This window comes from Saccopteryx bilineata, chromosome 2 (assembly GCF_036850765.1).
Source record: "Saccopteryx bilineata isolate mSacBil1 chromosome 2, mSacBil1_pri_phased_curated, whole genome shotgun sequence".
NCBI classification, from domain to species: Eukaryota; Metazoa; Chordata; class Mammalia; order Chiroptera; family Emballonuridae; genus Saccopteryx; species Saccopteryx bilineata.
In genome coordinates, this window is record NC_089491.1 from 67,997,323 (window position 1) to 68,011,961 (window position 14,639).

Below are 14,639 nucleotides of genomic sequence, written 5' to 3' on the forward strand. Positions count from 1 at the left end.
TGTTTTTTTTCTCTTCCTATTTTATTTCTTCCTTCGTTTTTCTCTTTTTCTTATTTTTTCCTTTCTATTCGTTTTTTCTTTTCTCATTTTACTTTCCTCCCATATAATCCTCAATCACGAACAAATTAGTTAATTTGGGACCCAAGGCATTTTTTTGGCTTTATTTCTCTTTTTTGCTTTTGTTTTTATTTTTTTTTCTTGTTTGTTTATTTTTGTGGCATTTTGGGTCCTCCCAACCCAAGGTCTCCATTGTATTTAGTCTTCGCTCCACTTAATACAACAGATTTTTACTTATTATTTTTATTTTTTCTTCTTTATTATTCTTTTTTGGTCCTTTTTTCTGGTCCCCTCTTATCCCTCTCATTATATCTCTTAGTTGACCATCACTTACAAGCAAATCATCTTATGCTTGTCTAAGATTTTCTTCCTTTTTTTTTTTTTTTTTTTTTGCATTTAGTAGATCCCTACTCCCTTTTTTTTTGCCCCTTGAAGTCTTCACCTCAAATCAGGCCCTCCATTATAGGCACGATATTTCCCTGAGGAGGGGAGAGGAGGAAAAGAGAAGAGAGAAAAAAAGGGGGAAATAATAAATTATTACTGTTTTTTTTTGTGGGGTGTTTTACCCTTTTTTTTTTTTTTTTTTTTACTTTTTACTCTTTATTAATTCTTATTAGTGCTATCAATAAGACCACCCTCAGATGCTGATAAGAAAGAGGAAATCGAATATTATGGATACAAAAGAAAGAGAGGTAACACAAATAGATGTGGAAAAATCTATGGAGAAAAGACTTAACATATTGGAAGCCTTGGAGCTAAATGACAGAGAATTTAAAATAGAAATCTTAAAAATACTCAGAGATATACAAGAAAACACAGAAAGGCAATATAGGGAGATCAGAAAACAACTCAATGAACACAAAGAATATATTACCAAGGAAATTGAAACTATAAAAACAAATCAAACAGAAATGAAAAACTCAATTCACGAGCTGAAAAACGAGGTAACAAGCTTAGCTAACAGAACAGCCCAGATTGAAGATAGGATTAGTGAAATAGAAGACAAACAACTTGAGGCACAACAGAGAGAAGAAGAAAGAGACTCAAAAATAATAAAAAATGAGAAAGCCCTACAGGAATTGTCTGACTCCATCAGAAAGAATAACATAAGAATAATAGGTATATCAGAGGGAGAAGAGAAAGAAAATGGAATGGAGAATATACTCAAACAAATAATAGACGAGAACTTCCCAAGCCTGTGGAAGGAACTAAAGCCTCAAATTCAAGAAGCAAACAGAACACCAAGTTTTCTTAACCCCAACAAACCCACTCCAAGGCACATCATAATAAAGATGACACAAACCAATGACAAAGAAAAAATTCTCAAGGCAGCCAGGGAAAAGAAGAGTACAACATATAAAGGAAGGCCTATTAGATTATCATCAGATTTCTCAGCAGAAACTCTACAAGCTAGAAGAGAGTGGACCCCAATATTTAAAGCCCTGAAAGAGAGGAACTTTCAGCCAAGAATACTATACCCATCAAAGCTATCCTTCAAGTATGAAGGAGATATAAAAACATTCACAAATACAGAAAAGATGAGAGAATTTATCAACAGAAAGCCCCCACTCCAGGAAATACTAAAGGGGGTTTTCCAACCAGATTCAAAGAACAAAAGAAAACAACACCACAAGTAACAGCTCCACCAAGAACACAATAAAATCAAAGTTAAACTGTGACAACAAAGGAAAAAAAAGGGGGGAGAGGATGGAGATTAACAGTAGCAAAGGATGATGAAGTGCAGAAATACTTATAAGATAGGGTACTACAATGAATATGGTAGGTACCCTTTTCATTACTTAATGGTAACCACCCTTAAAAAAACCACCACAAAAACACTTGACTTAAAAAAGGTAGCAACAGAGGAAAGAAGTATGGAACACAAACAAACAAAAACAAATGATAGAAAAACAAAAGAGAAGAATCAAACTAGATACAAAACTAACAGAAAGCAATTTATAAAATGGCAGTAGGGAACCCACAAGTGTCAATAATTACACTAAATATAAATGGATTAAACTTACCAATAAAAAGACACAGAGTAGCAGAATGGATTAAAAAAGAAAATCCAACTATATGCTGCCTACAAGAAACACATCTAAGCAACAAGGATAAAAACAATTTCAAAGTGAAAGGCTGGAAAACAATACTCCAAGCAAACAACACCCAAAAAAAAGCAGGCGTAGCAATACTCATATCTAATAATGCTGACTACAAGACAGAAAAAGTACTCAGAGACAAAAATGGTCATTTCATAATGATTAAGGGGAAGTTGAATCAAGAAGACATAACAATCCTTAATATATATGCACCAAACCAAGGAGCACCAAAATATATAAGACAGCTATTTATTGACCTTAAAACAAAAACTAACAAAAATACAATCATACTTGGAGACCTCAATACACCGCTGACGGCTCTAGATCGGTCATCCAAACAGAGAATCAATAAAGATATAGTGGCCTTAAACGAAATACTAGAACACCTGGATATGATAGACATCTACAGGACACTTCATCCCAAAGCGACAGAGTATACATTTTTCTCTAGTGTACATGGAACATTCTCAAGAATTGACCATATGTTGGGCCACAAAGGCAATATCAGCAAATTTAGAAAAATTGAAATTGTACCAAGCATATTTTCTGATCATAAAGCCTTGAAACTAGAATTCAACTGCAAAAAAGAGGGGGAAAAACCCACAAAAATGTGGAAACTAAACAACATACTTCTAAAAAATGAATGGGTCAAAGAAGAAATAAGCGCAGAAATCAAAAGATATATACAGACAAATGAAAATGAAAATACGACATATCAGAATCTCTGGGATGCAGCAAAAGCAGTAATAAGAGGAAAGTTCATATCACTTCAGGCCTATATGAACAAACAAGAGAGAGCCGAAGTAAACCACTTAACTTCACACCTTAAGGAACTAAAAAAAGAAGAACAAAGACAACCCAAAACCAGCCGAAGAAAGGAGATAATAAAAATCAGAGCAGAAATAAATGAAATAGAGAACAGAAAAACTATAGAAAAAATCAATAAAACAAGGAGCTGGTTCTTTGAAAAGATCAACAAAATTGACAAACCCTTGGCAAGACTCACCAAGGAAAAAAGACACAGGACTCAAATAAATAAAATCCAAAATGAAAGAGGAGAGATCACCACAGACATCATAGATATACAAAGAATTATTGTAGAATACTATGAAAAATTATATGCCACCAAATACAACAATCTGGAAGAAATGGATAAATTCCTAGAACAATACAACCTTCCTAGACTGAGTCATGAAGAAGCAGAAAGCCTAAACAGACCAATCAGCAGGGAGGAAATAGAAAAAACTATTAAAAATCTCCCCAAAAATAAAAGTCCAGGCCCAGACGGTTATACTAGTGAATTCTATCAAACATTCAAAGAAGACTTGGTTCCTATTCTACTCAAAGTCTTCCAAAAAATTGAAGAAGAAGCAATACTTCCAAACACGTTTTATGAGGCCAACATAACCCTCATACCAAAACCTGGCAAGGATGGCACAAAAAAAGAAAACTACAGACCAATATCTCTAATGAATACAGATGCTAAAATAGTAAACAAAATACTGGCAAACCGAATACAACAACATATTAAAAAAATAATACATCATGATCAAGTGGGATTCATCCCAGAATCTCAAGGATGGTTCAACATACGCAAAACGGTTAACGTAATACACCATATCAACAAAACAAAGAACAAAACCCACATGATCTTATCAATAGATGCAGAAAAGGCTTTTGATAAAATACAACACAATTTTATGTTTAAGACTCTCAACAAAATGGGTATAGAAGGAAAATATCTCAACATGATAAAGGCCATATATGATAAACCATCAGCCAACATCCTATTAAACGGCATAAAACTGAGGACTTTCTACCTTAAATCAGGAACAAGACAGGGTTGTCCACTCTCTCCACTCTTATTCAACGTGGTGCTAGAAGTTCTGGCCAGAGCAATCAGACAAGACAAAGAAATAAAAGGCATCCATATCGGAAAAGAAGAAGTAAAGCTATCACTTTTTGCTGATGATATGATCCTATACATCGAAAACCCGAAGGACTCCACAAAAAGATTATTAGAAACAATAAACCAATACAGTAAGGTCGCAGGATACAAAATTAACATACAAAAGTCCATAGCCTTTCTATATGCCAACAATGAAATATTAGAAAACGAACTCAAAAAAATAATCCCCTTCACGATTGCAACAAAAAAAATAAAATACCTAGGAATAAACATAACAAAGAACGTAAAGGACCTATATAATGAAAATTACAAAGCATTGTTAAGGGAAATCGAAAAAGATACAATGAGATGGAAAAATATTCCTTGTTCTTGGATAGGAAGAATAAATATAATCAAAATGGCCATATTACCCAAAGCAATATACAAATTTAATGCAATTCCCATCAAAATCCCTATGAGATTTTTTAAAGAAATGGAACAAAAAATCATCAGATTTATATGGAACTATAAAAAACCCCGAATAGCCAAAACAATCCTAAGGAAAAAGAATGAAGCTGGGGGCATTACAATACCTGACTTTAAACTATATTATAGGGCCACGATAATCAAAACAGCATGGTATTGGCAAAAAAATAGACACTCAGACCAATGGAACAGAATAGAAAGCCCAGAAATAAAACCACATATATATGGTCAAATAATCTTTGATAAAGGGGCCAACAACACACAATGGAGAAAAGAAAGCCTCTTCAACAAATGGTGTTGGGAAAACTGGAAAGCCACATGCAAAAGAATGAAACTCGACTACAGCCTGTCCCCATGTACTAAAATTAATTCAAAATGGATCAAAGACCTAAATATAAGACCTGAAACAACAAAGTACATAGAAGAAGACATAGATACTAAAATCATGGACCTGGGTTTTAAAGAACATTTTATGAACTTGACTCCAATGGCAAGAGAAGTGAAGGCAAAGATAAATGAATGGGACTACATCAGAATTAAAAGTTTTTGCTCAGCAAGAGAAACTGATATCAAAATAAACAGACAGCCAACTATATGGGAACTGATATTTTTAAACGACAGCTCAGATAAGGGCCTAATATCTAAAATTTACAAAGAACTCATAAAACTCAACAACAAACAAACAAACAATCCAATAAAAAAATGGGAAGAGGACATGAACAGACACTTCTCCCAGGAAGAGTTACAAATGGCCAACAGATATATGAAAAGATGCTCAGCTTCATTAGTTATTATAGAAATGCAAATCAAAACTACAATGAGATACCACCTCACTCCTGTTAGATTAGCTATTATCAACAAGACGGGTAATAGCAAATGTTGGAGAGGCTGTGGAGAAAAAGGAACCCTCATTCACTGTTGGTGGGACTGTAAAGTAGTACAACCATTATGGAGGAAAGTATGGTGGTTCCTCAAAAAACTGCAAATAGAACTACCTTATGACCCAGCAATCCCTCTACTGGGTATATACCCCAAAACCTCAGAAACATTGATATGTGAAGACACATGTAGCCCCATGTTTGCAGCACTGTTCACAGTGGCCAAGACATGGAAACAACCAAAAAGCCCTTCAATAGAAGACTGGATAAAGAAGATGTGGCACATATACACTATGGAATACTACTCAGCCATAAGAAATGATGACATCAGATCATTTACAGCAAAATGGTGGGATCTTGATAACATTATAAGGAGTGAAATAAGTAAATCAGAAAAAAACAAGAACTACATGATTCCATACATTGGTGGAACATAAAAATGAGACTAAGAGACATGGACAAGAGTGTGGTGGTTACCAAAGGTGGGGGGGGGGGAGGGAGGACATGGGAGGGAGGGAGGGAGAGAGTTAGGGGGAGGGGGAGGGGCACAGAGAACTAGATAGAGGGTGACGGAGGACAATCTGACTTTGGGCGAGGGGTTTGCAACATAATTTGATGACAAAATAACCTAGACATGTTTTCTTTGAATATATGTACCCTGATTTATTAATGTCATCCCATTACCATTAATAAAAAATTATTAAAAAAAACAAACAATTGTTTTCATTAATATTCTGATTGCATATGCTATTAGATGTAGCTTTCAAAAAACCTTCTTTTTTCCTGATGTAAAGGCACAGATTCAACAGGCAAAACTTCTTCATGTTTGGAACACAAATGTCTGTATGTTGGGTCACCATTTTGCAACTGTGAATATGAAAGTAGCATGCCAAAGATAGTAGAAGAGGCAGTTAGAAGGAGCCATGGTCTTTTTTAATTCCTCAAGCAATGGAACTAGTCTTGAGTTGCCTGATCCTGAACTTAAATGAAAAACAAAAAAAATCTTATCTTGTTCAAGCCATACTGGTTGAATTTCTCTTATATTCAATTGAATATAATTCTAACTAATACAAACTGTATATTCTGAACAATATTAGGCATTAATGAATAATATTAATTTGCATTTTAATAGAGCTTAAGGGCTTTATACCCGCTTTTAAACTTGATCTTCTCTAGAACTCTGTGAAGCAAGTACAAGATCTGGTATTATTCTTTTTCTAAATGAGATCATTGAGGTTTTGACAGATTAAGTGATTTCCTCAGTCCTATAGCCAGTCTTTGGCAAAGTGGCATATGAGCCTAAGCATCCAGGTTTCTAGGATAGTTCAATTCCACAACACCAAGTTATAGGATGCTATGCATATTTGTGAGGAGGCAGAAATTTACCCAGTTGCTCTCACCAACTCTAAGTTCAAATCCACAGAAAGGTACAAGGTTCATTTAGTTTGTACCTTTGATTGTTGTACCTTTGATTGTAATATGATTGTTGAGATGGACTTTTCATAGCTAAATGTAAATCACTCAGAATAATAGGTTCCATTTTGGTCTCCCATTACCAACAGGGTCTGCCTCTGCCTGGGTGGGCTGATTCTATAGTACAGACTAAAGGCGGTACATGTACTGAACTTAGGCTGGGGCTCCTTTCAATGTGTGAACTTAGGCTGGGGCTCCTTTCTCTCTCCTCCCTCCTAGAGGTTGTGGTCTCTATTCAGGGAGGATTATGATCCTGCTTAACAGGATATTCTCAGTGTGGTTTTCCAATAAGCCAGTACTTCCTGTGGAAGGAGAAAAATGAGTAATGGGGAGGAGATTTTGTGTTTGCACATGTAAAATGTGCCACTGAGATTTTAAAAATCAAACATCCAAAGTTTGTTTTGGAATTAGAAATGTTTTATTTAAGAGAGAAACACAGTTCAGTTTAGATCAGTCCTTCCCAAACCTGAGCGTACATCAGAATCTTTTGGAGGATTTGTTGAGACAGCATGTTAGGTCTTGCTCTCAGATTTCCTGATTTGGTAGGCCAGCGGGGGGCCCAGGCATTTGCATTTTTAACAAATTCCTAGATGCTGCTTCTGCTGCTGCTGGTCCAGGCAGCTCTGAATTAAACTAACCAAAATCAGCAGACATCAGAGCTAGAGGAAACAAATTTTTCTCCAGCTCACCTCTTAGATGTGGCCGATGATTTGCCCAATGTTACATGGCAAGTTAATGGCAGACCCTACCTAAAATTCTAAAATTTGTAATTCCCATGGCTCGGATCTTGAATGAATTCATGCATTTACTTTGCTTTCTTCTAGAATATAACAATTAATAACAATAAGAGGTATATGTTTTAAAATTTTTAGCAAGACATGATTTGAATGCAATTTGAACACATTCTGTTAACAAGGCAAACAAATAACATAGTGACTCAGAATAAGAGTTTCAAATTCTTTTGTGCTTCTAAGCTACCTAGTAAGAACAATCTCGTTCTTCACCCTTCTTTATTTCCCTTGCTGTACACTTGAATTGTGCTCAACTCTGCTCAGTACCGCTCTCTTGCGATCTGATCTCACGCTCCTGAAAGGTGAAATGTGTGAATATGTGATGAACCTGATATCCTTATGAAAGGCTCTTACAAAAGACACCTGAGCAATCCTACCACTTCTTACTAAACTAAACATTGCTGCACCTACCAGCAGGTGGGAAGTGGTTGCCTAAACCAGGGGTCAGTAAACTTTTTCTGTAAAGTGTCAGATGGGAAATATTTTAGGTTTTGTGAGCACACTGTTGCTGTCACAGCTACTCAGTGCTGCTGTTTAAGAATGAAAACTGTTGCAGATCATGCATAAATAATGAGAATAGATGTTCCAATAAAACTTTATGGACACTGAAATTTGTATTTCATATTTTCACATGTCACAACATTATTATTTTGGTGTTTTTTCAAGCATTTAAAAATGTAAAAGGCATCCTTAACTTGTGGACCATACAACAAAAAGCAACAGGCTGTATATGACCCTTGGGTTATAGTATGGTGACCACTGATGAACTAAACCTCAAGTACTTCTTTCTTAATTTCTCTCCCACAACCTCTTTCTTTCTCTAGTGGGGTCTACTGGTCAAAGCGTATTTCTTTTCTGCCACTAAAATTCTATTGCTGGTAATTTTAATATGTTAAAAAATGATTCAACCTAAATATATACAAACTAAAACCACAAGAGATATCACATTACAGGCTTATATAAAGAAACAAGAGATCTCAAGAAAACAACCTAACATTACACCTTAAGGGACTACAAAAAGAAGAACAAAGGCAACCCAAAGTCAGCAGAAGAAAGGAAAGAGTAAAATTCAGAGTAGAACTAGATGAAACAGAGAACAAAATAACGATAGAAAAAATTAATGCAACAAAGAGCTGGTTCTTTGAAAAGATCAATAAAATTAACAAACCAGTGGATAGATTCACTAAGGAAGAAAGAGAAAGAACTCATATAAACAAAATCTGAAATGAAAGAGGAGAAATTACCACAGACATCATAGATATACAAAGGATCATAGTAGAATATTTAGAAAGTTTATATACCACCAAATTCAACAACCTAGAGGAAATGGTAAACTCCTAAGAACTGGGAAACCTTAATAGACCCACAAGCAGGGAAGAAATAGAAACAACTATGAAAACCTCCCCCAAAATAAAGTCCAGGACCAGATGGCTACACTAGGGAATTATACCAAACATTCAAAGAAGATTTGATACTTATTCTTCTCAAAGTCTTCCAAAAAATAGAAGATGAAACAATACTTCCTAACACATTTTATGAGGCCAACATAACTCTCATACCAATACCTGGCAAGGACAACACACACAAAAAAAACTACAGACCAATATCTCTAATGAATACAAATGCAAAAATTCTAAACAAAATACTAGCAAACTGAATACAACACATCAAAACAAAGTAATACATCATGATCAAGTGTGATTCATTCCAGGAGCACAAGGATGATTCAACATATGGAAATTGACCAATGTAATACATCACATCAACAAAACAAAGAACAAAAATCATATGATCCTATCAATAGATATAGAAAAAGCATTCAATAATATACAGCATCCTTTTATATTTAAAACACTCAATAAAATTGGAATAGAAGGAAATACCTCAACATTATAATGGCCATATGTGACAAACCATAAGCTAATATCATACTAAATGGTGAAAAAATTAAGACTTTTTCTCTAAAATCAGGAACAAGACAAGCCTGCCCACTCTCTCCACTCTTATTCAATATAGTTCTGGAAGTTTTAGCCAGAGTGATCAGGCAAGAGAAAGAAATGGAAGGCATCCATATTAAGAAAGAAGAAGTAAAGGTATCACTTTTTGCAGATAATTTGATCCTGTTTATAAAAATCCCAAAAGATGCCAAAAAGACACAATAGAGAAAAGAAAGCCTCTTCAATAAATAGTGCTGGGAAAATTGGAAATCCACATGCAAAAGAATGAAACCTGACTACAGTTTGTCCCCCTACACAAAAGTTAATTCAAACTGGATCAAAGCCCTAAATATAAGATCCAAAACAATCAATCTGAACTTGTTGATGTTACCTTTGTCCTTGCAGCTTATAAATGTCTCTTGAAGGCCGCATATGACTGGGTTTTGCTTTTTGATCCAGTTTGTTACTCTGTGCCTTTTTATTGGTGTGTTCAGTCTGTTTACATTTAGGGTAATTATTGATTCTTGAGGATTTTCTATAGCCATTTTCTCGTATGTGCCTTGACCAAGGGGCTACAGCAGAACAATTGACCCCTTGCTCAAGCCAGCAACCTCAGCTCAAGCTAGCAACCTTGGGCTTCAAGTCAGTGACCTTTGGGCTCAAGCCAGTGACCATGGAGTCATGTCTATGATCCCATGCTCAAGCCAGCAACCCCACACTCAAGCTGGTGAGCCTGTGCTCAAGCTGGTGACTTCAGGGTTTTGAAGCTGAGTCTTCTGTGTCCCAGTTCAATGCTCTATCCACTTTACCCCTGCCTGTTCAGGCATCAGTTTTTAATTCATGTATTGAGTTCTTCATCTCTGTTTTAAAGTTTCAGTCTTCTTGGTGTGGTGTTTGTTTTGTTTTCTGAGCTCATTTAAGTTACCTCTTGGTGTCTTCTTGCATCTCGTTGAGTATTTCCAGAACTTCAATTTTGAATTCTCTATCATTTAACTCCAAGGCTTCAATGTGATACAGATCTTTTCTGGATATTTGTCATTGTTTTCTTCTGAACTACATCTCTGTCTTGTGTAGCCATGGTATTGAATCTCTTCTTCCTTGATGGCATTTGAGAGTGGTATTGTTAAGAACCCTAACCAGAATAAAGAAACAACTAAAGAAATGAAAAATTTAAAAAGTACAATAAAAATATAAACATTAAAAAAATTATGACAAGTAAAGAAGAAAAACCACAGAAAAGATCAAACACAAAGAAACAAACAAAAAATACACTCAGAAGAAAAAAAGAATAAAAAATATAAAAATTAAAGAAAATAAAATTTAAATGAGCAAAAGAATAAGAAGAGAAAAAGGAAAAAAAGAAGAAAAAAGGAAAAATACATTTTGGTTTTGAGAGGTTTCTTCCAGTAGGTGTTGCTGTATTACAAGTTTTAGCTCTGTGAATTTCCTGGGCTGTCCTCTGCTGAGATATTGCTGTCTCAATGTAGGCAGGTCCACAGTTGTGTTGGTGGGTGGGGTTTTTTGTGAGGGCCTTATGGCTATAGCTTTCCTGCTTTATGGCGCTAGCAGTGGTGATCTCTGGCTTCCAAGCACTCCTCCCCACGTCTCAACAGACCTGGGGTAGAGCACCTGACATGGAGTACCTCTGTTCTTCTGGAGAGAGAGTGGCTTTGGAGAGCTAGCAGTTGGGTTTGTCTCTGCCACTATTTATACTGCAAGGTGAGAGAGGTGGGATCTGGGAGGTTGGGAGCCACATTTTTGTTTTTTCTGTCTCTGCTGAGTGTGGGCTGTAGGTAGACAGCAGGAACACTGTCCATGACCCCACATTCTGGATGCTTTGGTTTATCACCTCCTCTGCTCCTCTATCTCACCACTCCTCCCAGCAGAAGGAGACTCAGTCATTTCCGGTTTCCCTCTTCATATTCCTTGGACAAAATCTAAATAACCTAAGCTTCCTTCCTCCCCATACTCTGGCAGAGAAAAAAAAACCCAGTCATTCTAGGTTTGTCTCCTCTCTAAACCCACTGCTAATGCATTTTATCTCCCACCCCCCTTTTCACTCCATCCCACCTTTGGTCCATTTGGCATGTGGCTCTTTCAGGCATGCCTGTGAGCACAGCTGGGATTCCTTCACTGTGTTATAGTTGTTCAATTTGTTGACATTTCAAAGGGAGAGATCAGGAGTATCTCTCACACTAGCATTACTCTGACATCATTATTTTTTATTTCAATTTCCTATTTCTTAAGAAACCCAAGTTCCCTGCTGCTTGGGTGAAGGGGAAATATAAGTATCCACACAGTGCTGCATCCAAATGATCTCTTCCCTCTGCAACCATTCTTTCTCTACAGAACTTGTGCTATTATCCCTACTTAAGTTGGAACTTTACTGGGAGTTAAGTAGGAGTCTTTTTATCTCCTCTTTATATTCCCTCCTATTTTATTCTGTTTTCATATCTGTTTCCCACAAGAAATGTTAGTTTTCCATGAAAATCAGTAACTCAGGGAGTAATTGAATGAGAGAGTTGAAAAAGACTTTAAATCATTGTTTTTTAATTTTTTCACATCATGATAAATGCATAAAATTAAGATAATTTTATAACACATTGGAATAAACAGAGAAAGGTGCTTGTGGCTGGAAATGCCTGGCCTTGAGGCTCTTGCTGTTCACAGCAAGACCCTGTCATCACAGAACACCTGTGGTCTATTTGAGACACAACATTGTGCCTTGGCATAGTGGTTGGAAAGCTCTGCCTCCAAGACCAACTAGTTTATTCCACTGTCACTCCCTCTGCTTTACAGATTAAGAAAATGAGACTCATTCACAGACCTCGGTGGTACCATGAAACTATGATTTTGAATCAATGATCTGGGGAAATGGAAGAGTTGGGGACTAAAAGGCATTCTGTCACTTATTTGTGTAGTTTCCTATTAGGATTTTCTAATAATTTTAAAGTATTCCCCCCCCCAAATACTCATCACATTGTAAGAAGAAACTCCAAGCTGCATTCAAAAGTAAATGGAGGGAAAATGAATCTAAATGAAAGATTGTTAGATTCTATAATGTTCCTCAAGCTGCCGTTTTTTCATAAGGTAAAGCTGTTATACTTTCAAAAATTATAGATTTGGTGGCAGAGACTAAAGATTTGTCTCAGTTGTAGTCCGTGGGTACTTACACAAAATGCAAATTTTATGAAAAATATTGAGATGAATTTCCTGCGAGAAAATGTTAAACAATCCCCTATTTAGGATTACCAGGCTCAGAGGTTTAGTTAAAAGAGATCAAGTGTCCTCTGTCCCTGACCAAAGTGCCTGTTCTCAGGGACCTAGTGGAAGGTACCCAAAGTAGCTGAGATAAACCACAATTGCAATTCTCAAAATGGCTGTTAACATTTCCTACATGATATGGAAGAGACAGAAAGCAAAGCTAAAGCCCTGAATCTCTTTTCTGGAGATCCAGACATTGACCCAGAAAGTTAGGCTTTTGTGAGCATCAATTGAGTTTTTTGAAGTACATTTCAGATTCCTCACCTTTAAAAATAGACAGATGATAGGCAGAGGGGCAGGGGAGGAGGTGTGAGTCTCAGGCTTCAAGTGAATGAGATCATTCTGCAGCTTTCCTATTTCCCACACTGCAGATGTCACAAGGTGAGAATGAATCCTCAGCTTGTTCTGGTTTCCAAGTTACAATCCCTCTGCTTTTTCCCTACTCCCCTTAGGAAATCTGTGGAGTCTGCAAAACCACTTGACAGACAATCATTCTCACAGACAGCAGACACACACATTACCCCACTAAAATTCTCTTACCCAAGAATTGAAAGCTCTTGTGCATAACAGGTTTAAGTATAAACATGTGTTTTTACCATTCATCATTTTTTCCCCTCTATGAGGAAGCCATATGTGACTGTATTCTGGGAGGCAACACAATCTACAGCAGGTGGGCTCTGTAATTGGCTTTCTTGGGGAGTAGCAGAAGTTGGGTTCAAAAGGTACTGACCTTACTGGTTTGGTTAGTAGGAGTTTGTGAACGGGCTTGTAAAACCTAAAGAGAGAACTGGGCTGCCTCTCAGACCCATAGGGGAACAGTGGAAACCAATGCGAGTATTTCAGAAGTGACAGAAACTGTGAAGAGGTTGTGATGTTGAAGGTCAACAATATTATGTGCAAAAATACTCATGTTAATCCCCACAACAACTCTACATGTGGTCCCATGGACTCTTTCTGGACCTTTACATTTCTTCATTCATCTTTCTTCTTGGAATGTATTAGGGCAGGGCTGACAGTGACAGAGCACACTGAGGCTTGGGGGGTGTCCACTAAGGCACTAAGGTTTGTGGCAGAGCCAGTACATTCTTGCTCTCATATCTTAGCTGTTTCTATTTTGATCAGAAACTAAATCATAAAAAGACAATGTCAGAGCAGGGTCTACACAGCAAAGAAAAGTAGTGATAAGGTGATAGCTGATAGATTTTATCACAAGCAAATGACATAATTCAAGTCCAAATTATCCATCTAGGTAGTGTACACTATTGAAATTAGTGGAAGATAAACAATTTGCTTTACACTCTTGTGGAATCAGTTTATTATTTGTGAATGCTTTCAAGATGGGACTTCTAAAACTCATTAATTCCACTAATATTTATTGAGTGTCTGCTCTATTCAAGGTGCTGGGAATAAAAACAGTGAAACAGACTCAAGATTTGCTCTCAGCAGGTTATAATCTAGGAGGAGAAAAAGATTTGTTAACAGGTCATCTAAATCCTCTCTGATAGTTGTTATGGAAGCACATAGGAGAAACATCAAAATCAGCTTTGCTTATGATGATCAACAATGAGAGGGGGTGTTAGGGAAGGTTTTCTGGAGAAATAGCTAAATAAAAACATGAAGGATGAAAAATAGTTATTTTGTTTTTTAAGAGGGCCAAGAAATAATGTTCTAGCATCAGAAGTTGGTTAAAATGTTTGGGATGAAACAGAAGAGGATGTCTTCCAGGACCTACTTAGAATTCAAATAGTTGAAGCAGAGCAATAAAG